We start from the raw sequence: 25,000 nt of genomic DNA, 5'->3' as shown, positions 1-25,000 counted from the left end.
GTCCACTGGTGGTGGTGGTCCACCGCTGCTGTGGTCCACTGGTGGTGGTGGTCCACCGCTGCTGTGGTCCACTGGTGGTGGTGGTGGTGGTCCAGTAAGGTCGGCAGTTCTCGCCGCTGCTGGTCCTGTCCTGTGTGCCACATTAGTGTGGCCGGACCATGGTGGTGTCTCGCCGGACCATGGTGGTGTCTCGCCGGACCATGGTGGTGTCTCGCCGGACCATGGTGATCTCGATGGACCATGGTGGTGTCTCGCCGGACCAATATGGTGTCTCGCCGGACCATGGTGGTCTCGCTGGACCATGGTGGTGTTTCGCCGGACCATGGTGGTCTCAATGGACCATGGTGGTGTCTCGCCGGACCATGGTGGTGTCTCGCCGGACCATGGTGGTGTCTCGCTGGACCATGGTGGTGTCTCGCTGGACCATGGTGGTGTCTCGCCGGACCATGGTGGTGTCTCGCCGGACCATGGTGGTGTGGCTGGACCATGGTGGTGTGGCTGGTCATGACTGTGTGTTATGTCTGTCCTACGTCATCACCTGCTCATGATGTGTACATCAATGTAAACATGGCTCTAACGATCGTGGCAACTGCTTGTTTGGTGATTATCTGGGGCGGATCACCTCGTGATAACGGATGGACATTGGTACATAATCGTACTTAAAGTTTACGTATGGTAATGGTATGATACTTCACACACACACACACACACACACACACACACACACACACATATAAACATTTCAGAAGTTATAAATGTACATATTTACAAGTGGAGAATATACTTACATATTTACTTACTTACTTACGAGTACTTACGACGAGATGTGACTATAAGTAAGTTAGGGGACGTCGGGCTGAGGTCACACTGTACAAAGATGTAGTGTAGAGTGAGTCACGTGATCATGCTTCGCGTAGTGTTATGTGTGGGATGGAGGGACGTGGAGTGGAAACCAACAGCCTACGTGTGGGTGAGACAACAACAACAACAACAACAACAACAACAACAACAACAAGAGACAGTCATCTGGGCCAAACGAATGAAACTGAAGGGCCACTGAAGTACTGGCTCACTGAGCACCTGAAACAACCCCCCCCCCCCCATACACCATACCCCACAGGGGTAGTGCCGGTGATACCCCCCCCCCCCTCCCGCGCCTGCCTACCATCTACCAGTTACCAGAGAGAAGAGAGAAGAGAGAGAGAGAGAGAGAGAGAGAGAGAGAGAGAGAGAGAGAGAGAGAGAGAGAGAGAGAGAGAGAGAGAGAGAGAGAGAGAGAGAGAGAGAGAGAGAGAGGGACGTTCTCGTGCACTTCGCATCATATATATTCATGGAATAATATCAAATAATAATTTTTGCCTCCGTTTGCACGAGATTTCATGCGCCACAAATAACTTTAGGGACACTGTGGTGTGGCCCAGGTGTGGCCCAGGGCCTGACAGTCCTCCCCATGGCCACATGACTGACCACTGACTGTCTGCAGGCCACAGTTACAGAGATACAGTTAGTATGATGATGATACAGTCGCTGTGGACGACTGTGTAACGTAACTCACATTATAGTAACAAACCAACGAGTCGTAACGAGGCTATTGTGATACTAAGTACGACACACACACACACACTCGCATATATATATATATATATATATATATATATATATATATATATATATATATATATATATATATATATATACCCGCTACCTCACTGCTTCAACCACCATCAGTGCCATCACACTAACAACAACTGCCAGCATTTCCATAATGATGTTCATCGATCACGTTTCATTTGTTGAACGATCACGTAACATACGTATGTTCAACGATCAAGTAACATATGTTTAACGATCACGTTACATGTGTTTATTATTCAGGTCATCTCCAGCATGGTGTCTGACACCATCACCTCTGCCAACCTGCCCCTCCAGCCCTCCTTCCTCCACTAACAACACTAACAACATCTACCTCTAACAACACTCTACCAACTTCTACTTCTTACAACAGCATTTCCAGTACATCCTACATCAACATTTTCTACAACAATTCCAGCATTATTTCCAGAGCCAGTTCCAGTACAGTAGTAGCCAGGGACAGTTCCAGTACAGTAGTAGCCAGGGACAGTTCCAGTACAGTAGTAGCCAGGGACAGTTCCAGTATAGTAGTAGCCAGGGACAGTTCCAGTACAGTAGTAGCCAGGGACAGTTCCAGTACAGTAGTAGCCAGGGACAGTTCCAGTACAGTAGTAGCCAGGGACAGTTCCAGTACAGTAGTAGCCAGGGACAGTTCCAGTACAGTAGTAGCCAGGGACAGTTCCAGTACAGTAGTAGCCAGGGACAGTTCCAGTACAGTAGTAGCCAGGGACAGTTCCAGTACAGTAGTAGCCAGAGACAGTTCCAGTACAGTAGTAGCCAGAGCCAGTTCCAGTACAGTAGTAGCCAGGGACAGTTCCAGCACAGTTTCCAGGACCAATACCTGGACAGTTTCCAGTAGCAGGTCCAGGATATTTTCCAGCACCAATTTCAGGCCAGTTTCCAGCGTCAGGAAGGACAGACACGTCACACTCCAGCGATAACCTTCAGCTGGACCCGTACCCTGACCTGGCCGCTCTGCAAGCAGGACCTGTACCCTGACCTGGACCCGCCAGGTCCTCTTCATAGTCATGGTATCATGAGGGTGTGTGAGGGTGTCATGAGGGTGTGTGAGGGTGTCATGAGGGTGTGTGAGGGTGTCATGAGGGTGTGTGAGGGTGTCATGAGGGTGTGTGAGGGTGTCATGAGGGTGTGTGAGGGTGTCATGAGGTGGTCACATTATCCCTGGTGGGTTCACACAGTAACCTGTTTATGAGGGAGCACACAGGAGGGATGACGGCGGGCCAGGGATAGCGAGGAGACGGGAGGAGGGTGCAAGAGACGTGTGAGACGGGAGGAGGGTGCAAGAGACGTGTGAGACGGGAGGAGGCTGCAGGAGACGTGCGAGACGGGAGGAGGCTGCAGGAGACGTGAGAGACGGGAGGAGGCTGCAGGAGACGTGTGAGATGGGAGGAGGGTGCAGGAGACGTGTGAGATGGGAGGAGGCTGCAGGAGACGTGTGAGACGGGAGGAGGCTGCAGGAGACGTGCGAGACGGGAGGAGGCTGCAGGAGACGTGAGAGACGGGAGTAGGCTGCAGGAGACGTGTGAGATGGGAGGAGGCTGCAGGAGACGTGTGAGATGGGAGGAGGCTGCAGGAGACGTGTGAGATGGGAGGAGGCTGCAGGAGACGTGAGAGACGGGAGGAGGCTGCAGGAGACGTGTGAGACGGGAGGAGGGTGCAGGAGACGTATGTATGTAAAGGTTGGTTGATGATAAGGGCAGAGGATGTGATGGAGAGATGTGGCATGAGGAGCGAGACCACGAGAGATAATGACACAATCCGAAGCCAAGAACAACATGACAACAAGTGATGGTGAATGATGGGCTGAGAAGTTCACAACAACAACACTGAGGAAGACAGACCGAGACTGGACGATGTAACACTGGAAACAGAAGACAAGCTGAGGACAGGCACAAGCCGAGGACAGGCACAAGCTGAGGACATACACAAGCTGAGGACAGACACAAGCTGAGGACAGGCACAAGCTGAGGACAGGCACAAGCTGAGGACAGGCACAAGCTGAGGACATACACAAGCTGAGGACAGGCACAAGCTGAGGACATACACAAGCTGAGGACAGGCACAAGCTGAGGACATACACAAGCTGAGGACAGGCACAAGCTGAGGACATACACAAGCTGAGGACAGGCACAAGCTGAGGACATACACAAGCTGAGGACAGGCACAAGCTGAGGACATACACAAGCTGAGGACAGGCACAAGCTGAGGACATACACAAGCTGAGGACATACACAAGCTGAGGACATACACAAGCTGAGGACAGGCACAAGCTGAGGACATACACAAGCTGAGGACATACACAAGCTGAGGACAGGCACAAGCTGAGGACATACACAAGCTGAGGACATACACAAGCTGAGGACAGGCACAAGCTGAGGACATACACAAGCTGAGGACAGGCACAAGCTGAGGACATACACAGGCTGAGGACAGGCACAAGCTGAGGACATACACAGGCTGAGAGGAGTCAAGACAAGAGGTGAAGGTAAGTGATGAAGAGAAGACTGAACGAATGAAGAAATCATGTATAACCTAACATGATAACATTAACATTCACCAGAAGGTCAAGTGATGACCTGTGACCTGTCACCTGCAACACCCCCACAAGACCAGGTCCGGCCCGACCCAGGTCACACAAGACCAGGTCCGGCCCGCCCCAGGTCCTGCCAGGGCACATGTTGGCCGTCAGGAAGAAAATGATGAGGTTCGAACCATTGACCTGGAGCACGTGAACTTGATGACCTGACCTGACCTGACCTTACTGTAGAAGTCATTATCCTTCTCGTGTAATACTCGACTCTTGCCATGCTGAAGACCTTCATAATGAGGTCATCACTTGTTACAATCCTTATTAATAACGACCAAAAGGTCTTATAACCCTTACTAATTAGCTGTTGCGATGTGTTATCAGGTTAATTATGTGTTTATAATTAAGTATTAAAAGTCTAGTTAAGGACTGGTTATAACAGTTGACCCGGGGTAAGATAGTACACACCAGACCCACAACACTTGTTGATTACTGGTTTATTTTTCAGACTTGATTACTTACTTATGTAATAACTTGACTTCTTGTTTGTGGTGGAGACGACAGATGGTTTGTGGTGGAGACGACAGATGGTGTGTGGTGGAGACGACAGATGGTTTGTGGTGGAGACGACAGATGGTTTGTGGTGGAGACGACAAATGGTTTGTGGTGAAGACGACAGTTGGTTTGTGGTGGAGACGACAGATGGTTTGTGGTGGAGACGACAGATGGTTTGTGGTGGAGACGACAGATGCTTTGTGGTGGAGACGACAGATGGTTTGTGGTGGTGACCACCACGTGGTGGAGGTAATGTGGCGGCAATATACCACAAGACACACACTGGTTATATGACCGTCAGTATATGCCAGCGTCGTGTTATCTTACCTCACCCTAGTGTTATCTTACCTCACCCAGTGTTATCTTGCCTCACCCCAGTGTTATCTTGCCTCACCCCAGTGTTATCTTGCCTCACCCAAGTGTTATCTTGCCTCACCCAAGTGTTATCTTACCTCACCCAAGTGTTATCTTGCCTCACCCCAGTGTTATCTTGCCTCACCCCAGTGTTATCTTACCTCACCCAAGTGTTATCTTGCCTCACCCCAGTGTTATCTTACCTCACCCAAGTGTTATCTTGCCTCACCCCAGTGTTATCTTGCCTCACCCCAGTGTTAACTTACCTCACCCAAGTGTTATCTTGCCTCACCCCAGTGTTATCTTGCCTCACCCCAGTGTTATCTTGCCTCATCCCAGTGTTATCTTACCTCACCCAAGTGTTATCTTGCCTCACCCCAGTGTTATCTTACCTCACCCAAGTGTTATCTTGCCTCACCCCAGTGGTATCTTGCCTCATCCCAGTGTTATCTTGCCTCACCCCAGTGTTAACTTGCCTCACCCCAGTGTTATCTTGCCTCACCCCAGTGTTATCTTACCTCACCCAAGTGTTATCTTGCCTCACCCCAGTGGTATCTTGCCTCATCTCAGTGTTATCTTGCCTCATCCCAGTGTTATCTTGCCTCATCCCAGTGTTATCTTGCCTCACCCCAGTGTTATCTTGCCTCATCCCAGTGTTATCTTGCCTCACCCCAGTGTTATCTTACCTCAACCCAGTGTTATCTTGCCTCACCCCAGTGTTATCTTGCCTCACCCCAGTGTTATCTTGCCTCACCCCAGTGTTATCTTACCTCAACCCAGTGTTATCTTGCCTCACCCCAGTGTTATCTTACCTCACCCCAGTGTTATCTTACCTCACCCAAGTGTTATCTTGCCTCATCCCAGTGTTATCTTGCCTCACCCCAGTGTTATCTTGCCTCACCCCAGTGTTATCTTACCTCACCCCAGTGTTATCTTACCCCACCCCAGTGTTATCTTGCCTCATCCCAGTGTTATCTTGCCTCACCCCAGTGTTATCTTGCCTCACCCCAGTGTTATCTTGCCTCACCCCAGTGTTATCTTGCCTCACCCCAGTGTTATCTTGCCTCATCCCAGTGTTATCTTACCTCATCCCAGTGTTATCATCGTGTGCTGCTTCCCTTCCTCTGGTGTGGGGTAGTTGGGGGGTTGGGGTGGGGTGTCAGCGTGCCACACATACAGCACACGTCCTGACACCGGCTGACACGTCCTGACACCGGCTGACACATTCCTCACCCTGACGTTGCCGTATGTTAAGTCTGGACACTCCATTAACGTGACCTTCTCTCGTGTGAATATATTGTCAATAGATTTACCCCATACACGTTCCCCTCACGACCTCTCACCTTACCTGGGGGTCACCCTGCCTGGGTCACCCTACCTGGGTCACCCTACCTGGGTCACCCTACCTGGGTCACCCTGCCTGGGTCACCCTACCTGGGTCACCCTGCCTGGGGTCACCTTACCAAGAGTAGAAGTTACGTAAATGAATGACCGGAGGAACTGAATATAGAATTAATCAACAGGTTTTGACCCAATGACATTATTACATAAAATCAAGTGATCTAATTTACAACACTAAGATGGACGAGGCCTGAGACGATCATATCACTCAGGATTATCTGGGCAATTACGGATGTTGTGAGTACAAAGTTAATGTTGTGAACACTTAAAGTTATGTATGGTGAGACTGATTATGATGTGGATTACCACAGGTTATTGGGGGCATTACGACTGTTATTTTGGAGACAGAAATAATTAGGTAATGACATGTTATGTTGGTGGGAGTACAATGGTATGTTGGTGGGAGTACAATGTTATGTTGGTGGGAGTACAGTGTTATGTTGGTGGGAGTACAATGTTATGTTGGTGGGAGTACAATGTTATGTTGGTGGATACTAGTTATGTTGGTGGGAGTACAATGTTATGTTGGTGGGAGTACGTTATGTTATGTTGGTGGGAGTACGTTATGTTATGTTGGTGGGAGTACGTTTAGGTTATGTTTGGTGGGAGTACGTTATGTTATGTTGGTGGGAGTACGTTATGTTATGTTGGTGGGAGTACAATGTTATGTTGGTGGGAGTACAATGTTATGTTGGTGGGAGTACGTTATGTTATGTTGGTGGGAGTACGTTATGTTATGTTGGTGGGAGTACGTTATGTTATGTTGGTGGGAGTACGTTATGTTATGTTGGTGGGAGTACGTTATGTTATGTTGGTGGGAGTACGTTATGTTATGTTGGTGGGAGTACGTTATGTTATGTTGGTGGGAGTACGTTATGTTATGTTGACACCACATTATTATAACATGACGTAACATCAAAGTTTTCATAATTATTCGTTTATTTTCTATGTTTAGTACGAAATATATGGTTCATACGTTCACATGTTTACACATCAAGTGTGAACATATTGACGAGTGTCTAACAACAAGTAAACCCAAGTAAACCACTCTTTATTAACACCAGGTAAACCACTCTTTATTAACACCAGGTAAACCCAAGGTAAACCACCCCTGATGACACGAGAATAAGTTACAACAACAACCCAGAGCCCAGCTTACTCACAACCCAGCGCGTGTGTATGTGTTGTAAGATCTTCACAACTGTTGTTACATTGCCTCACTCGATCTCCAGCGAAGAATGTAATCATCTGGCTAATTATTACCATAATTACTTGATGAAATGAAAGATGAAACCAACCTCATTAAATACATTTTATTAATTTAGTTTACAGAGAAAACACGCGTAGACAAGAGCCTGGTAGACACTGGTGTAGACCAGATCCTGGTAGGCACCGGTGTAGACCAGAGCCAGGTAGACACCGGTGAAGACCAGAGCCAGGTAGACACTGGTGTAGACCAGAACCTGGTAGACACTGGTGTAGACCAGAACCTGGCAATTCTGATGGAAGTAATTAATTAAGAGCAGAAACTATGCATATGACATCTTGTTTTAATAACATAAGTAATTACCTTAATGAATGTATCAATGATGCGAACTGACCAAATCTGTGTAGATGATGTGTTCCCTAGTGAGAGAGAGAGAGAGAGAGAGAGAGAGAGAGAGAGAGAGAGAGAGAGAGAGAGCACATCACACAGCTCCAGCTAACTGGCCATTAAGGAACCATCTCCACTTAAAGATCGTCAGTGGTAAATGGGTTGTTAAATATCTGGGCTGAGGCTGGCTAATGGGACGGCCAAGGTTGTAGATGGCTGGTTATATCAGGGGGCTTTTAGGAGGTTGGTTATACCAGGGGTTATAGATGGTTGGTTGTACCAGGGGGGTTATAGGTGGCTGGATGTACCAAGGAGTTATAGATGGTTGGTTGTGCCTGGGAGGTTATAGATTGGTTGTGAGTGAGGGTTAGAGATGGTTGGTTACTCTTGTAACTTATAGATAGCTAGTTAGTTAGTTGTACTACCTGGGGGCTACATTAGGTTGGTTATACCCAGGGGTTATCAGTATTTGGTTATACCAGAGATTATTGAAGTATTTGGTTATACCCAGGGGTTATCAGTATTTGGTTATACCAGAGATTATTGAAGTATTTGGTTATACCCAGGGGTTATTAGTATTTGGTTATACCCAGGGGTTATTAGTATTTGGTTATACCCAGGGGTTATTAGTATTTGGTTATACCAGAGATTATTGAAGTATTTGGTTATACCAGAGATTATTGAAGATTAGTTATACCAGAGGGTTATAGGTGACTGGTTCTACCAGGGGGTTCGAATGGGTAGTTATACAATACAACATTCACTTACAACACCTCATACAAGATATTGATAATACATCTTTGTTGACATATGTTGTATTTCATACAGCATATCTATCTCGTATTTCTTGTTGTTCATACATCTTGAATCACGTGTTCTGAACCTAATACATCTGGATACTCACCTAACTTGTGTATTGATACATCTGTTCTGTACACACAACTCCTGACATAGTTACAGACTCGCCTGGTGTATGGATACAGCCTGTATTCCACACACACACACACACACACACACACACACACACACACACACACACACACACACTTGGCTGGTGTATTACCAGCCATAGTTCCCCTGGCGGCTGAGTACCCGGGATTATCAAAGGTAATGGGCTGATCCCAGGTGCATTAGGATCTAGAGCAGCGATCACATGAGCGGTAGACTCGGAGGAAGCTGGTTACAGAGCCAGAGAGGTGATGGTTACAGAGCCAGAGAGGTGATGGTTATAGAACCAGAGAGGTGATGGTTACAGAGCCAGAGAGGTGATGGTTATAGAACCAGAGAGGTGATGGTTACAGAGCCAGAGAGGTGATGGTTACAGAGCCAGAGAGGTGATGGTTACAGAGCCAGAGAGGTGATGGTTATAGAGCCAGAGAGGTGATGGTTATAGAGCCAGAGAGGTGATGGTTACAGAGCCAGAGAGGTGATGGTTACAGAGCCAGAGAGGTGATGGTTATAGAGCCAGAGAGGTGATGGTTACAGAGCCAGATGATGATGGTTATAATAGTTTGGAAGATCATGATAAATGGACAGCAAAGAGATGGATGATAGATCATTATCACCATGATGATCACCATCACCATGATGATCACCATCACCATGATGATCACCATCACCATGATGATCACCATCACCATAATGATGTTGTTTCATCCAGGATGAACGAGGACCAGCCTGTGCCCTGGGCCAGCCCCCCCCCCCCCCCTGCCGTAGTTCATGACGTCACGTAGGGTAATTAGCATTAAGTTAATTAGTGGTTCAGCCAGCCATCATCACCCGAGCACAGTCTTCATGTTATTAACTCACTGGTAAGTTGTTAGGTTGTTATCTTTCACAACACTTGTGATGCCCTGAGTTGTGATGATGTTCTCGACACATGTTGGGAGATGTGTTCTTGTTCTGCTCGACTGTTCTTCGTGTTCATCAATGATGTGTTCTTGTTCTGCTCGACTGTTCTTCGTGTTCATCAATGATGTGTTCTTGTTCTGCTCGACTGTTCTTCGTGTTCATCAATGATGTGTTCTTGTTCTGCTCGACTGTTCTTCGTGTTCATCAATGATGTGTTCTTGTTCTGCTCGACTGTTCTTCGTATTCATCAATGATGTGTTCTTGTTCTGCTCGACTGTTCTTCGTGTTCATCAATGATGTGTTCTTGTTCTGCTCGACTGTTCTTCGTGTTCATCAATGATGTGTTCTTGTTCTGCTCGACTGTTCTTCGTGTTCATCAATGATGTGTTCTTGTTCTGCTCGACTGTTCTTCGTGTTCATCAATGATGTGTTCTTGTTCTGCTCGACTGTTCTTAGTGTTCATCAATGATGTGTTCTTGTTCTGCTCGACTGTTCTTCGTGTTCATCAATGATGTGTTCTTGTTCTGCTCGACTGTTCTTCGTGTTCATCAATGATGTGTTCTTGTTCTGCTCGACTGTTCTTCGTGTTCATCAATGATGTGTTCTTGTTCTGCTCGACTGTTCTTCGTGTTCATCAATGATGTGTTCTTGTTCTGCTCGACTGTTCTTCGTGTTCATCAATGATGTGTTCTTGTTCTGCTCGACTGTTCTTCGTGTTCATCAATGATGTGTTCTTGTTCTGCTCGACTGTTCTTCGTGTTCATCAATGATGTGTTCTTGTTCTGCTCGACTGTTCTTCGTATTCATCAATGATGTGTTCTTGTTCTGCTCGACTGTTCTTCGTGTTCATCAATGATGTGTTCTTGTTCTGCTCGACTGTTCTTCGTGTTCATCAATGATGTGTTCTTGTTCTGCTCGACTGTTCTTCGTATTCATCAATGATGTGTTCTTGTTCTGCTCGACTGTTCTTCGTGTTCATCAATGATGTGTTCTTGTTCTGCTCGACTGTTCTTCGTGTTCATCAATGATGTGTTCTTGTTCTGCTCGACTGTTCTTCGTGTTCATCAATGATGTGTTCTTGTTCTGTTCGACTGTTCTTCGTGTTCATCAATGATGTGTTCTTGTTCTGCTCGACTGTTCTTCGTGTTCATCAATGATGTGTTCTTGTTCTGCTCGACTGTTCTTCGCGTTCATCAATGATGTGTTCTTGTTCTGCTCGACTGTTCTTCGTGTTCATCAATGATGTGTTCTTGTTCTGCTCGACTGTTCTTCGTGTTCATCAATGATGTGTTCTTGTTCTGCTCGACTGTTCTTCGTGTTCATCAATGATGTGTTCTTGTTCTGCTCGACTGTTCTTCGTGTTCATCAATGTTAGTGATAACGTGTCGTGACCAGTCCTCACACCACACGACCTGTGTTCACTGGTAACCCGGAGGTACGACCATTAACTTGAGCACGACAGTACGACGGTCGTACCGTCGCACACAAGGGTCGTACCGTCGTGTTCAAGGGTCGTACCGTCGCACACAAGGGTCGTACCGTCGTGTTCAAGGGTCGTACCGTCGTGTTCAAGGGTCGTACCGTCGTGCTCAATGATCGTTCCATCGTGTTCAAGGGTCGTACCGTCGTGTTCGAGGGTCGTACCGTCGTGTTCAAGGGTCGTACCGTCGTGCTCAAGGATCGTTCCGTCGTGTTCAAGGGTCGTACCGTCGTGTTCAAGGGTCGTACCGTCGTGTTCAATGGTCGTACCGTCGTGTTCAAGGGTCGTATCGTCGTGTTCAAGGGTCGTACCGTCGTGTTCAAGGGTCGTACCGTCGTGTTCAAGGGTCGTACCGTCGTGTCCAAGGGTCGTTCCGTCGTGTTCAAGGGTCGTATCGTCGTGTTCAAGGGTCGTACCGTCGTGTTCAAGGGTCGTACCGTCGTGTTCAAGGGTAGTTCCGTCGTGTTCAAGGGTCGTATCGTCGTGTTCAAGGGTCGTACCGTCGTGTTCAAGGGTCGTTCCGTCGTGTTCAAGGGTCGTATCGTCGTATTCAAGGGTCGTATCGTCGTGCTGAAGATGTCAACTACCCATCAGCACGTGACGACCTGAAGGCGAGGTAGTTCACCCATCAATGACGTCATTACGCTAACGACCCCCAGACGATCCTGGCTAACTACCCACACACATCACCCCCCCCATCCCCCTCCCCCCAGGTATTCCTGGCCATTACAGTGAACGAGCGACATTAATGGCCCTTCACTGGTTAATGACCCAGAACAAAGGTTAATGATCTAATTCACGTCCCGGTCCAGTGGTTAACGACAGGGTCCACGTCCCGGTCCAGTGGTTAACGACAGGGTCCACGTCCCGGTCCAGTGGTTAACGACAGGGTCCACGTCCCGGTCCAGTGGTTAACGACAGGGTCCACCTCCCGGTCCAGTGGTTAACGACAGGGTCCACGTCCCGGTCCAGTAAAGTGGGACACAGAACAGGTGGTCAGGGGTAATTACCCGCAACCATGATACTCGGTGATGACTAATCATGAATGATGTATGTGACTGAGTAATGATACATAATGGAAGCCATAGTGGGATTAATCAATCATTACTCCGGCAAGTACGGATAATCATGCGTAATACGGACAACTCTGGTTAATCATACGTGATACATAGACTCTGGTTAATCATACGTGATACATAGACTCTGGTTAATCATACGTGATACATAGACTCTGGTTAATCATACGTGATACATAGACTCTGGTTAATCATACGTGATACATAGACTCTGGTTAATCATACGTGATACATAGACCGTGGTTAATCATACGTGATACATAGACTCTGGTTAATCATACGTGATACATAGACCGTGGTTAATCATACGTGATACATAGACTCTGGTTAATCATACGTGATACATAGACTCTGGTTAATCATACGTGATACATAGACTCTGGTTAATCATACGTAACACATAGACTGTCTAGTTAATCATCTGGGCAGCAGTGGCTGACCACAGATGACGGAGTTGTGAACAGAGACAACAGGTGAGGAACACAGCTGCTGCAGCTGAGGTACAACCCAGCTACAACACTCTGGTTGTTGTTGTTGTTGTTGTTTATATGGAAATTATTTTGGTATTTTCTTGTCGTTTCCACAGAGGGAGATGGATCAGATTTAGTCTCAGTACTTTAAGTCTTACTATTTGTCCACAGTTGGTAGGGTTGGTACAGTTGGTAGTGTTGGCAGGCAGTGTGGCTACGTGTCCTGGCCAGTGTGACCTGGATGGTGAGGGTCGTCCACTCGTACAGGGCAGGGACACACACACACACACACACACACACACACACCAACATGCTGCGGTATGCGGTTCTACAACATACCGTCATGTTGGGGTTCACGGTTCTACAACATACCGTCATGTTGGGGTTCACGGTTCTACAACATACTACATATGTCTGGAACACTACAGCCCAAGGTACAGTCAAGTACACTAAGTTACAGTCAGGTACACTAAGTTACAGTCAGGTACAGTCAGGTACAGTCAGGTACACTAAGTTACAGTCAGGTACAGTCAGGTACAGTCAGGTACACTAAGTTACAGTCAGGTACAGTCAGGTACACTAAGTTACAGTCAGGTACAGTCAGGTACAGTCAGGTACACTAAGTTACAGTCAGGTACAGTCAGGTACAGTCAGGTACACTAAGTTACAGTCAGGTACAGTCAGGTACAGTCAGGTACACTAAGTTACAGTCAGGTACAGTCAGGTACACTAAGTTACAGTCAGGTACACTAAGTTACAGTCAGGTACAGTCAGGTACAGTCAGGTACACTAAGTTACAGTCAGGAGGAGGACGTAGGTACAGTTGGTTTCATTTGGTTGCGTGAGTAATGTGAACATATTAAGTCATGACACTAGACGAGGCTGAACACAAGACGAGGTTCACTCCTGTTCACCAGAGATGTTCAATACTGTTCATCAGCCATGATAATTCGTGTACGTGTGCTATACGGTAATTAATAATACAGTCATTGTATTTTGTAATTAATAATACAGTCATTGTATTTTATACGGTAATTAATACTACAGTTATTGTATGTTATACGGTAATTGATAATACAGTTATTGTATATAAGATTTATGAATTATACAACATTCTGTGAACAGTTTGACTCAATGTGGAAAGAGAAAATGTTGTGAGGTCGATCATACAATGATTATATTAATCATCACAATTACTGATGATGGTCGACGACCCTGCCTAGTGGTCGAGCAGGTCGACACACAACCCACGGAGCGGGGAGAGTTGGCAGACTACAACATGTTATAACTAGAGGTTGGTTATAATGTTGTGGGTCAGTGGCTCTGTTGGGGACACACACACACACACACACACACACACACGAGAGAGAGAGAGAGAGAGAGAGAGAGAGAGAGAGAGAGAGAGAGAGAGAGAGAGAGAGAGAGAGAGAGAGAGCCTCATCATGAGGTATTCAGGCAAGTCTTGTGGTTGGTCGCAGGGAACAAACATGATGTTACCCAGCTCTCCACCTCCCTACTGACACACCATCCACACACACCATCCATCCACACACCATCCATCCACACACCATCCATCAACACACTCCCTCACACACCATCCTCACACACTCCGCACACACCATCCACACACTCCACACACACCATCCACACACCATCCATCCACACACAATCCATCCACACACCATCCACACACAACATCCACACACCATCCACACACCATCCACACACCATCCACACATACTCCACACACCATCCACACACACTCCACACACCATCCACACACCATCCATCCACACACACCATCCACACACAACATCCACACACCGTCCACACACCATCCACACACACTCCACACACCATCCACACATACTCCACACACCATCCACACACACTCCACACACACTCCACACACCATCCTCATACACCATCCACATACCCATCCTCACACCATCTACGCACACCATCCACATACCATCCTCACACCATCCACACACCATCCTCACACCATCCACACACCATCCTCACACCATCCACACACCATCCACACACCATCCTCACACCATCCACACACGATCCTCACACCATCCACACACCATCCTCACACCATCCACACACCATCCACACACCATCCTTACACCATCCTCACACACTCCACACACCATCCTCACACCATCCTCACACACTCCACACACCATCCACACACCATCCACACACAACATCCACACACCATCCACACACACTCCACACACCATCCACACATACTCCACACACCATCCACACACACTCCTCACACCATCCACACACTCCACACACCATCCACACACCATCCTCACACCATCCACACACCATCCACACCATCCTTACACCATCCTCACACACTCCACACACCATCCTCACACCATCCTCACACACTCCACACACCATCCTCACACCATCCACACACTCCGCAGATCCCGGCCCACAGCACGTTCCTCACGCCTCCTCCACACCAGCTGGGGTTTAGTCCCTGAACATGAAGTCATTATCAACATTCCAGTCTACCAGTCAGTCCCTGGTGACTGGTGAGGTTACCGGGAACATCCCATCCCAAGCACCAGTTCGGAAACTCAGAGAATTACAGGCAGGTCGAGGCGTATGGCTGCTCCTGCACCTGGCTTGCCTGTAAACATGACCTTTATAGTCATGTGTCTCCTCCCGCCCTCAGCGATTGGCCAATCCCGGTGACTGGAGACGCGGGAAGATCCTCTCATCCAATCATGCCATCGCTCATAAGGTGAGGTGACGTCATCACAACAACAGTTATTATGGATGATACAATCGTGTTAATACGGGAGACAGCCCGTGTGTCACCCACACTCCACCACACTCGTGTTAATACGGGAGACAGCCCGTGTGTCACACACACTCCACCACACTCGTGTTAATACGGGAGACAGCCCGTGTGTGACCCACACTCCACCACACTCGTGTTAATACGGGAGACAGCCCGTGTGTGACCCACACTCCACCACACTCGTGTTAATACGGGAGACAGCCCGTGTGTGACCCACACTCCACCACACTCGTGTTAATACGGGAGACAGCCCGTGTGTGACCCACACTCCACCACACTTGCTTCACGTCTCACTAATGAATGACTCACAAATGATGGCACGATGGATCATTATCTTAATAACTCACACAAACAATACGAAGAGGAAACTAAACAAGTAAATGTGAACTGATGTTTGATGATAGTGGTTACCTGGTGTGGCCTGACCCATGTGTGGCCACCACACAGCTGGCCACACCCGGCGACGACGTGTGGCCTGACCCATGTGTGGCCACCACACAGCTGGCCACACCCGGCGACGACGTGTGGCCTGACCCATGTAGTGGCCACCACACAGCTGGCCACACCCGGCGACGACGTGTGGCCTGACCCATGTGTGGCCACCACACAGCTGGCCACACCCGGCGACGACGTGTGGTCTGACACAGAGAGAGAGAGAGAGAGAGAGAGAGAGAGAGAGAGAGAGAGAGAGAGAGAGAGAGAGAGAGAGAGAGAGAGAGAGAGAGTTCACAGTAACTCTCCGTCGTGGTCAAGCAAGATGGCTCAGTATACCTCACCATTCTCTCCTGTCACATCTTGCTCCCGTCCATCCTCTGTCTTCCTCCACCCTCCTCCTGTCATGCAGACGGTAAGTGACCCTAGTGTGTGTGTGTGTGTGTGTGTGTGTGTGTGTGCAGGTGGTGGTGGTCACGTGAGAGAGGTCAGGCTAGGTCACCATCGTCACACTGGTGACCTCATCAGAGGCACTAGTGGTCACGTGACCAGCCAGCTGGACTCCACATGTGTCATCAACTGACACCTGGACTCCCAGGCACCTGGACTCCCAGGACTGGCACCTGGACTCCCAGGACTGGCACCTGGACTCCCAGGACTGGCACCTGGACTCCCAGGACTGACACTTGGACTCCCAGGACTGACACCTGGACTCCCAGGACTGACACCTGGACTCCCAGGACTGACACCTGGACTCCCAGGACTGGCACCTGGACTCCCAGGACTGACACCTGGACTCCCAGGACTGACACCTGGACTCCCAGGACTGACACTTGGACTCCCAGGACTGACACTTGGACTCCCAGGACTGGCACCTGGACTCCCAGGACTGACACTTGGACTCCCAGGACTGACACCTGGACTCCCAGGACTGACACCAGGACTGGCTACCTTGCCTCGCTCTTCTGTTGTAACCTCTCAATAAAGCAGACACGCCAGGTTTAAGCTCTCAATAAAGCAGACACGCCAGGTTTAACCTCTCAATAAAGCAGACACGCCAGGTTTAACCTCTCAATAAAGCAGACACGCCAGGTTTAACCTCTCAATAAAGCAGACACGCCAGGTTTAACCTCTCAATAAACCAGACACGCCAGGTTTAACCTCTCAATAAACCAGACACGCCAGGTTTAACCTCTCAATAAACCAGACACGACAGGTTTAACCTCTCAATAAACCAGACACGCCAGGTTTAACCTCTCAATAAAGCAGACACGCCAGGTTTAACCTCTCAATAAAGCAGACACGCCAGGTTTAACCTCTCAATAAAGCAGACACGCCAGGTTTAACCTCTCAATAAACCAGACACGCCAGGTTTAACCTCTCAATAAAGCAGACACGCCAGGTTTAACCTCTCAATAAAGCAGACACGCCAGGTTTAACCTCTCAATAAACCAGACACGCCAGGTTTAACCTCTTAATAAAGCAGACACGCCAGGTTTAACCTCTCAATAAAGCAGACACGCCAGGTTTAACCTCTCAATAAAGCAGACACGCCAGGTTTAACCTCTCAATAAAGCAGACACGCCAGGTTTAACCTCTCAATAAACCAGACACGCCAGGTTTAACCTCTCAATAAACCAGACACGCCAGGTTTAACCTCTCAATAAACCAGACACGCCAGGTTTAACCTCTCAATAAACTTCCTTAACACAGCAAAGTGAGGTTTGGTTAACACAGCACACTTGTTGTGTTTCATCCTACATACATGATGTATGATAACCGTATGTATGGATGTATGCACAAAGATATACAGGATGTATTTTCTTCATTGTATGAATATATTCTTTAAAATATGTATAGATTCATAAGTGATTATACATTTGCCAATGTATGTATATTTATATGCGAATACATTACAGGGTGTTCACAAATGTGAATATATTAACAGATGTGTATATACAATGACATGTGTGTAAAGGTGATGAGTGTGTGTAGATAGTGTGTTGTGAGTGTGACTGTAGAGATGAGTGTATGTTGTGAGTATGACTGTAGAGATGACTGTATGTTGTGAGTATGACTGTAGAGATGACTGTATGTTGTGAGTATGACTGTAGAGATGACTGTATGTTGTGAGTGTGACTGTAGAGATGACTGTATGTTGTGAGTATGACTGTGGAGATGACTGTATGTTGTGAGTATGACTGTAGAGATGACTGTATGTTGTGAGTATGACTGTAGAGATGACTGTATGTTGTGAGTGTGAGTGTAGAGATGACTGTATGTTGTGAGTATGACTGTAGAAATGACTGCATGTTGTGAGTATGACTGTAGAGATGACTGTATGTTGTGAGTGTGACTGTAGAGATGACTGTATGTTGTGAGTATGACTGTAGAGATGACTGTACGTTGTGAGTATGACTGTAGAGATGACTGTATGTTGTGAGTGTGACTGTAGAGATGACTGTATGTTGTGAGTATGACTGTGGAGATGACTGTATGTTGTGAGTATGACTGTAGAGATGACTGTATGTTGTGAGTGTGACTGTAGAGATGACTGTATGTTGTGAGTATGACTGTCGAGATGACTGTATGTTGCGAGTGTGACTGTAGAGATGACTGTATGTTGTGAGTGTGACTGTAGAGATGACTGTATGCTGTGAGTATGACTGTAGAGATGAGTGTATGTTGTGAGTGTGAGTGAAACATGTGATAATGTAACATATACAAACGTTCAATATGTTGTAATAACATCTGTATAACCAGCTGTGTGTTATCATCATGACAGTCCCCCCTCACCAGCTGTGTGTTATCATCATCACAGTCCCCCCTCACCAGCTGTGTGTTATCATCATCACAGTCCCCCCCTCACCAGCTGTGTTATCATCATCACAGTCCCCCCTCACCAGATGTGTGTTATCATCATGACAGTCCCCCCCCTCACCAGCTGTGTTATCATCATGACAGTGTCCCCCTCACCAGCTGTGTGTTATCATCATGACAGTGTCCCCTCACCAGCTGTGTGTTATCATCATCACAGTCCCCCCTCACCAGCTGTGTGTTATCATCATCACAGTCCCCCCCCTCACCAGATGTGTGTTATCATCATGACAGTGTCCCCCTCACCAGCTGTGTGTTATCATCATGACAGTCCCCCTCACCAGCTGTGTGTTATCATCATGACAGTCCCCCCTCACCAGCTGTGTGTTATCATCATCACAGTCCCCCCTCACCAGCTGTGTGTTATCATCATGATAGTGTCCCCCTTACCAGCTGTGTGTTATCACCATGACAGTCCCCCCTCACCAGCTGTGTGTTATCATCATGACAGTCCCCCCTCACCAGCTGTGTGTTATCATCATGACAGTCCCCCCTCACCAGCTGTGTGTTATCATCATCACAGTCCCCCCTCACCAACTGTGTGTTATCATCATCACAGTCCCCCCCACCAGATGTGTGTTATCATCATGACAGTCCCCCCTCACCAGCTGTGTGTTATCATCATGACAGTCCCCCCTCACCAGCTGTGTGTTATCATCATCACAGTCCCCCCTCACCAGCTGTGTGTTATCATCATGACAGTCCCCCCCCCTCACCAGATGTGTGTTATCATCATGACAGTCCCCCCTCACCAGCTGTGTGTTATCATCATGACAGTCCCCCCCTCACCAGCTGTGTGTTATCATCATGACAGTCCCCCCTCACCAGCTGTGTGTTATCATCATGACAGTGTCCCCCTTACCAGCTGTGTGTTATCACCATGACAGTCCCCCCTCACCAGCTGTGTGTTATCATCATGACAGTCCCCCCTCACCAGCTGTGTGTTATCACCATGACAGTCCCCCCTCACCAGCTGTGTGTTATCATCATGACAGTCCCCCCTCACCAGCTGTGTGTTATCATCATGACAGTCCCCCCTCACCAGCTGTGTGTTATCATCATGACAGTCCCCCCTCACCAGCTGTGTGTTATCATCATGACAGTCCCCCCTCACCAGCTGTGTGTTATCATCATGACAGTCCCCCCTCACCAGCTGTGTGTTATCATCATGACAGTCCCCCTCACCAGCTGTGTGTTATCATCATGACAGTCCCCCCTCACCAGCTGTGTGTTATCATCATGACAGTCCCCCCTCACCAGCTGTGTGTTATCATCATGACAGTCCCCCCTCACCAGCTGTGTTATCATCATGACAGTCCCCCCTCACCAGCTGTGTGTTATCATCATGACAGTCCCCCCTCACCAGCTGTGTGTTATCATCATGACAGTCCCCCCCCTCACCAGCTGTGTGTTATCATCATGACAGTCCCCCCTCACCAGCTGTGTGTTATCATCATGACAGTGTCCCCTTACCAGCTGTGTGTTATCACCATGACAGTCCCCCCTCACCAGCTGTGTGTTATCATCATGACAGTCCCCCCTCACCAGCTGTGTGTTATCATCATGACAGTGTCCCCCTCACCAGCTGTGTGTTATCATCATGACAGTGTCCCCCTCACCAGCTGTGTGTTATCATCATGACAGTCCCCCTCACCAGCTGTGTGTTATCATCATCACAGTCCCCCCTCACCAGCTGTGTGTTATCATCATCACAGTCCCCCCCCACCTCCTACATCATACATTTCCATGTTTCTTTCATCAAGTTAATGTTATATTATTGGTTTACTTCCAGTCAGGTTTGGTACAAGGTTTGTCTGTTATATAAAACTCGACGGTCAGGTGGAAGCAGAGACAGTCACCAACACTACCTCCAACACTGGGGGTGATCGCCAACACTACCTCCAACACTGGGGGTGATCGCTAACACTACCTCCAACACTGGGTGATCGCTAACACTACCTCCAACACTGGGGGTGATCGTCAACACTACCTCCAACACTGGGGTGATCGCCAACACTACCTCCAACACTGGGGGTGATCGCTAACACTACCTCCAACTCTGGGGGTGATCGCCAACACTACCTTCAACACTGGGGGTGATCGTCAACACTACCTCCAACACTGGGGGTGATCGCTAACACTACCTCCAACACTGGGGGTGATCGCCAACACTACCTCCAACACTGCGGGTGATCGCTAACACTACCTCCAACACTGGGGGTGATCGCCAACACTACCTCCAACACTGGGGGTGATCGTCAACACTACCTCCAACACTGGGGTGATCGCCAACACTACCTCCAACACTGGGGGTGATCGCTAACACTACCTCCAACACTGGGGGTGATCGCCAACACTACCTCCAACACTGGGGGTGATCGTCAACACTACCTCCAACACTGCGGGTGATCGCTAACACTACCTCCAACACTGGGGGTGATCGCCAACACTACCTCCAACACTGGGGGTGATCGTCAACACTACCTCCAACACTGGGGTGATCGCCAACACTACCTCCAACACTGGGGGTGATCGCCAACACTACCTCCAACACTGCGGGTGATCGTCAACACTACCTCCAACACTGGGGTGATCGCCAACACTACCTCCAACACTGGGGGTGATCGTCAACACTACCTCCAACACTGGGGGTGATCGTCAACACTACCTCCAACACTGGAGGTGATCGCTAACACTACCTCCAACACTGGGGGTGATCGCCAACACTACCTCCAACACTGGGGGTGATCGTCAACACTACCTCCAACACTGGGGGTGATCGCTAACACTACCACCAACACTGGGGGTGATCGCCAACACTACCTCCAACACTGGGGTGATCGCCAACACTACCTCCAACACTGGGGGTGATCGCCAACACTACCTCCAACACTGGGGGTGATCGCTAACACTACCACCAACACTGGGGGTGATCGCCAACACTACCTCCAACACTGGGGTGATCGCCAACACTACCTCCAACACTGGGGGTGATCGCTAACACTACCACCAACACTGGGGGTGATCGCCAACACTACCTCCAACACTGGGGGTGATCGCTAACACTACCTCCAACACTGGGGTGATCGCCAACACTACCTCCAACAATGGGACCGTCTCTCCATCAATCCTCAGAGAGAAATCTTTTATCATCGTACGTTTTCAGTTTCTTTCGTTCCATTTAGTACAAGTTGAAGGAGGAAGTGCGTGAGCCACATAGTGTATGTTTAACTTGAGCTGGCGGGTAAAGTTGGCCTCTAGACCAGAGTTAAGTTGGCCAACTTACTGAATACATTACAAAAGTTGAAAGAGTTGATCAATATTGGATCGACATCGACTTTAGATATTATTTATGGTTTTTGATCCGCCTTAACCCAAGTGCATTAGGGGGGGGAGGGGGGACCTGGTGTGTGACGTCAGGGTAAGCGCGCGTCCCTACTGTCTCTCCCACGTCCACGTAAACAAACTCTGTCTTGTAATAAGTTTTCAGGAAATGTTTCCATAGCGTAAGTTTGCGTACATACGCACGGGAGGAAATACTCATCCAATCGTGGTAAATCTTGCATTTACCTCAGTTGTTGGCAGACCCCACCACCGTGTGGCCTCAGTTCCTGGGCCAGAGATGGAGGCACGACCACCTCTGTCGCTCAGGATACAGCGAACACATCATTACTGCCGGATATGACGTATTATGACGAACACTATGATCAACAGAAACACAACCTGACCTGACCTGACCTAACCTGACATGAGCTGACCTCGCCCCTACCCCAGCACCAGGGGGCAGAGAGATCACAACCCCACCCCACCCCACCCCAACCTGCGAGTTCTTAACTCTAGAACTAAAGTTAAATCAAGTCTACACAAACCTGGAGCCTGGAGTCCTCTTGTGGCCCACTGGCTGAGCCCCAGTCCTGCTGGCTGAGCCCCAGTCCCTCTGGCTGAGCCCCAGTCCCGCTGGCTGAGCCCCAGTCCCGCTGGCTGAGCCCCAGTCCCTCTGGCTGAGCCCCAGTCCCTCTGGCTGAGCCCCAGTCCCGCTGGCTGAGCCCCAGTCCTGCTGGCTGAGCCCCAGTCCCGCTGGCTGAGCCCCAGTCCCTCTAGCTGAGCCCCAGTCCCGCTGGCTGAGCCCCAGTCCCGCTGGCTGAGCCCCAGTCCCTCTGGCTGAGCCCCAGTCCCGCTGGCTGAGCCCCAGTCCTGCTGGCTGAGCCCCAGTCCCTCTAGCTGAGCCCCAGTCCCGCTGGCTGAGCCCCAGTCCTGCTGGCTGAGCCCCAGTCCCCCTGGCTGAACCCCAGTCCCTCTAGCTGAGCCCCAGTCCCGCTGGCTGAGCCCCAGTCCCGCTGGCTGAGCCCCAGTCCCGCTGGCTGAGCCCCAGTCCCGCTGGCTGAGTCCCAGTCCCGCTGGCTGAGCCCTAGTCCTGCTGGCTGAGCCCCAGTCCCTCTGGCTGACCCCCAGTCCCTCTGGCTGAGCCCCAGTCCCGCTGGCTGAGCCCCAGTCCCTCTGGCTGAGCCCCAGTCCCGCTGGCTGAGCCCCAGTCCCGCTGGCTGAGCCCCAGTCCCGCTGGCTGAGCCCCAGTCCCGCTGGCTGAGCCCCAGTCCCGCTGGCTGAGTCCCAGTCCCGCTGGCTGAGCCCCAGTCCCGCTGGCTGAGCCCCAGTCCTGCTGGCTGAGCCCCAGTCCCTCTGGCTGAGCCCCAGTCCCGCTGGCTGAGCCCCAGTCCCGCTAGCTGAGCCCCAGTCCCTCTAGCTGAGCCCCAGTCCCGCTGGCTGAGCCCCAGTCCCGCTGGCTGAGCCCCAGTCCCGCTGGCTGAGTCCCAGTCCCGCTGGCTGAGCCCTAGTCCTGCTGGCTGAGCCCCAGTCCCTCTGGCTGAGCCCCAGTCCCGCTGGCTGAGCCCCAGTCCTGCTGGCTGAGCCCCAGTCCCTCTGGCTGAGCCCCAGTCCTGCTGGCTGAGCCCCAGTCCCGCTGGCTGAGTCCCAGTCCCGCTGGCTGAGCCCTAGTCCTGCTGGCTGAGCCCCAGTCCCTCTGGCTGAGCCCCAGTCCCGCTGGCTGAGCCCCAGTCCCGCTGGCTGAGCCCCAGTCCTGCTGGCTGAGCCCCAGTCCCGCTGGCTGAGCCCCAGTCCCGCTGGCTGAGCCCCAGTCCCGCTGGCTGAGCCCCAGTCCTGCTGGCTGAGCCCCAGTCCCGCTGGCTGAGCCCCAGTCCTGCTGGCTGAGCCCCAGTCCCGCTGGCTGAGCCCCAGTCCTGCTGGCTGAGCCCCAGTCCCGCTGGCTGAGCCCCTGTCCTGCTGGCTGAGCCCCAGTCCCGCTGGCTGAGCCCCAGTCCTGCTGGCTGAGCCCCAGTCCCGCTAGCTGAGCCCCAGTCCCTCTAGCTGAGCCCCAGTCCCGCTGGCTGAGCCCCAGTCCCGCTGGCTGAGCCCCAGTCCCGCTGGCTGAGCCCCAGTCCCGCTGGCTGAGTCCCAGTCCTGCTGGCTGAGCCCTAGTCCTGCTGGCTGAGCCCCAGTCCCTCTGGCTGAGCCCCAGTCCCGCTGGCTGAGCCCCAGTCCTGCTGGCTGAGCCCCAGTCCCGCTGGCTGAGCCCCAGTCCTGCTGGCTGAGCCCCAGTCCCGCTGGCTGAGTCCCAGTCCCGCTGGCTGAGCCCTAGTCCTGCTGGCTGAGCCCCAGTCCCTCTGGCTGAGCCCCAGTCCCGCTGGCTGAGCCCCAGTCCCGCTGGCTGAGCCCCAGTCCTGCTGGCTGAGCCCCAGTCCCGCTGGCTGAGCCCCAGTCCCGCTGGCTGAGCCCCAGTCCCGCTGGCTGAGCCCCAGTCCTGCTGGCTGAGCCCCAGTCCCGCTGGCTGAGTCCCAGTCCCGCTGGCTGAGCCCTAGTCCTGCTGGCTGAGCCCCAGTCCCTCTGGCTGAGCCCCAGTCCCG

This window comes from Panulirus ornatus, chromosome 12 (genome assembly GCF_036320965.1).
Source record: "Panulirus ornatus isolate Po-2019 chromosome 12, ASM3632096v1, whole genome shotgun sequence".
Taxonomy (NCBI): Eukaryota; Metazoa; Arthropoda; class Malacostraca; order Decapoda; family Palinuridae; genus Panulirus; species Panulirus ornatus.
The sequence above is the reverse complement of the archived record's forward strand: the minus strand, read 5'-3'. Positions refer to the sequence as shown.